Below are 3939 nucleotides of genomic sequence, written 5' to 3' on the forward strand. Positions count from 1 at the left end.
TTGCATCGCAGGGAGAGCGAGATTTAAACAGGCAGGAGCCTGAATTATTAAAAACCCACGACAAAAATTTTTGACGATCAGATTGTGACGTGACTATTTGATTTCTAAATGAAACTGTATTATTTACAAGAACTTTATTTTTATTTTTTTTTTAATTTCATCTTTGCCGTGAATGTCATGAGTTGTGCGTTTATGGATGGAATAAAATGCAGACTGGAGCTAGGAGCATGGGTCATGTTAAATATTTTAAATAAAAGGAAAAAAATGACAAAAAAACTTACAAATAAAATAAAACAAAACAGGAAACACAGGGAGCCAGAGCAGAACAACAACAAAAATTAACACGAACAACGGGGAATTAACAGTATTTAACTGGAGGAGCCAGCAAGGAGGAACTGAGAATGAGTTGTGTATATACTGGGGAGGTTGATAACTGAGCAAAAAACAAATGGCTGATTAGAGACGGGTTGCAGGTGTGAGGAGAGAGAGAGAGAGAGAGAGGAAGTGGCATAGGACACAAGAGAGAGTACACAGGGGACTGGGAAATAAATTTAACACTAAAGAAGAACTAGACCTAAGAAACATAATTAAACTAGATTAACCGATAACAACTAGGCACAAGAAATAAACGTAATAAACTATTTACTGAGGAAGGGTGAATTAATGTATAACAGAAACAAGACTGTCCTAATAAAAAATAAAGAATACAGAATAAACAAACCTCAAAACAGCTCAGGATCCTAACAAGGAATACAAATTTTACACTTTGAAATCCACTTTATATTAAAAGCCAAAGTGTCTCAAGGGTATTTTCTTGGTATTGGGTCTCCAAGCAGCAGCTTGCCTTCAGCTGCCTCTTTGTCACCTTACAATCCAAGAAAAATCTGTTATATAACCATGCAATTTTGGTTTCATTACTTTCTCAGCTTATCGTGAGTTCATAGTCAATGCGGCCTGTGTTTATAAAGGGATTGTTTTGGGGTCCATGTGGGATCTGTACTAACGTAAATTATATGAACAATTATCAGACCTCTCACACAACAGAAGAAATATCAATCGAACCGATATTAAGGCTTAACTTATTAACTATGGAAAGCTGTATATCGACTATACTTACACTTTGGTACCTAAAGACCAGCTCCCGCCTTTGTGAGAATAATCAAAAAGTAAAAGAAAGGCCATCATATTTATGCGGACCAATCACAAACAGCATTGTGGAAACAATCGGAATCTGAAGGGTTTGCTCTAAAGAAGCAGGTTTAAATTCGAGTCAGTTCAAATGCAAAATATCCCAATACCATATTGATCCCAAAGGGAAGCTAAATGTTGTTGTAACTTGTGTTAATTCAAATTATTCAAAGAGTTTAAAGTTTAGAGGGTCTGGCAGCAGCAATACAGAAGTGTGTAAAATAAAAGAACATTTATTGACATTAAGTTAAAGAGGAGATGACACCAGTACTTTCTGAATTTTACAATTATTCACATTAATTCCTGTGAATTGATGGCTCTTATCTCCTGTGGTCACAGGGGTGATCAAATATTTGCATTTACCAGAGGCCATTTATTGGTTTAATATATTCTAACTACCTCATTCTTATATTAGAATTAAATGTTCATTTTGGAGTTCTGGAGGAATAAACATTTCAGTTTTTAGTTATTCAGACAACGATCGAATGCATAGAAACATAAATTACAATTATTTTTCACTTAGTTAAAAAGAAATATAGAAATGAACCATGTTATAAAAATAATTTTAGGATGTAACAAGCACAATAAAGTCTATAAATGTGGCAAAGACGATAATTTACCCCAGTATAGAATGAAAAAGCACCGAGTTTGTTATTTCCATATTTGTGTATAAGTTACTACCATAGAACCAATAGTTTATGCAAAAAACCCCAAATGTTTTCATTTTCTTCTTTCAGTATTCCTCCTACATCTTGTTGACTTTACTCCTTGATCATCTTTTTGTCCTAGTCAGGCTTTGAGAAATGCCTTCTTTACTTTGCCACTGATAAAAAAAACTAGAAGTTTTTGCTTTTTTTGTTTGTTTGTTTTTGTTGCCACAAACCATGTGAGCAGACATGTGGCACCATGTGCTCCGGTCAGACGACACCGTAATTTAGCCACCTTGCTGACAGGCAAACAGCTCTGCTCGCTCTTATGCATCTTTCTCTTTTCACTGTGTCGTTCTGCATTATTTTGGGTCTATGAATAAAAATCCACTTTACGTGGTTGGAACATAAAAAAAAAAAAACAACACAAAAAAACTTTTGGTAGTATTGCATGACCCTATATACTTTACATATTGAATCAAAGTAAAACAAATTGCCTTTCTCAGCTTCCATGATCATTTAAATTTTTTTTTTAGGAAAACATATCAAAGGAATATACATGCATGGGAAATGATAACTCACTCACAGAAGACCTGACTGCTAGGCAGGGCTAACGTATTGTCTGAGTGATGAGGGTGGAACACTCTGGACGTAAACAAGAGCGTTTGTTTGTTGGCAGGAGTCCTTCCCTGCATGTCGGTGCACAGCCCACACACACGGGACAGCAGGTGACACATCTCACCAGCACGCCGGCCAACATTCAACTTTGTTTTTAAAGAACAAAGCCGCAGCAGGAACCACTGAGCCAAGCAGGCCCTTAAATTCTGCCTGATGAAATGTTCTCGTTTTGCAAGCTGTGAAGAATAATCGCTGTGGAACAATCGATTTGTGTTTGATTGCCTATCAGGCTACAGTTCTTGCGAGAGCAGGGAGTGGGAACAAAAAAAAAATCACTGCTACAGTTATGCTGTTTAATTAATACACTCTCTAAAGGTTTTGTTTAAAAAAAAAAAAAATCAAAATCCAATCAGAGCCACTGGTTTCATTAGTCTGTTTGAGGTAAGATGTTGCTTCCTGACAGCAGATCATTGGAAGAGCAGGGGTGAGCGAGTGATGAATGAAAACACAATCAAAGATACTGAACACCAGCTGGGAAAAAGGAGAGAAAGACGACAGAGCGCAACAGTGAGTCTGCGTAAATTTGATGAAAGAGCTGCACATAGCAGCTTAGCATAGAAGCTGATTTAATGCAGCTGCTTGAGGTGATATTTATTTTCTGCTCATTGAGTCGAGAATACAAAATATCCAATTGTCTTGTTTGCATGCAGATGTACTTAAGGTGTCCTCATTGCAAGTGTACCATTGGAAGCTCAATGGGTGGCTGCAGTTGGGAGAGGGGGAGTCACTGTTATGTGAGCTGTCAGGGTTGTAATCAGTTAATGACCAATTGTATAAATCTGCAATTTCTTTATTAACGTAATGGGGAAATCTATGGGAAGGTTTCCCCATAAAGTTTTAGCGACCCTTATTCCCAGCTTTGACAATAAGTTTTAAAAAAAATTTATTTAGATTTTGTTAAGTGTTGGAAAGTTTTTCAAACTTGGGATAAAGGCTGTTGTCCTTATCATGGCTGTTTCTCAACAGCCCGTTAGTTCTGGAGTTCCTCAAGGAGCCATCCTTAGGCCTTTTTTATTCTGTACATATTCCCTTGAGTTGTCATGTTATAGTTTCATAAATATAACATTTCATTTGTCTTTAATGCGTAAAAAAACACAAATGTATAACCCTGGAGAGGAGCCGGATAAGACATGTGAAAAGTGAGCTACTGCTCTTGACCCCCAAATTATCAGGGGCCTCTATTAAATGCTGGAATGTTAACACAATCCATATATCAAATTTATAAATTTATGTTATATATATATATTTGTTCAGAACAGGAAGGTCATAAAATTTTATTAGCCATTTCAGCATGTCAAAACAAATTAAATTCTGCTTAAAGTCCCATACAAACTACCTATCATCTGTCCCTGCCATGCTAAGCTGTGTTAAAGAGGTGAAATGCTGTAATACTATTAATACTGAGATAGTAATTTTTGGCCCTTCT

This window comes from Xiphophorus couchianus, chromosome 8 (genome assembly GCF_001444195.1).
Source record: "Xiphophorus couchianus chromosome 8, X_couchianus-1.0, whole genome shotgun sequence".
Classification (NCBI taxonomy): Eukaryota; Metazoa; Chordata; class Actinopteri; order Cyprinodontiformes; family Poeciliidae; genus Xiphophorus; species Xiphophorus couchianus.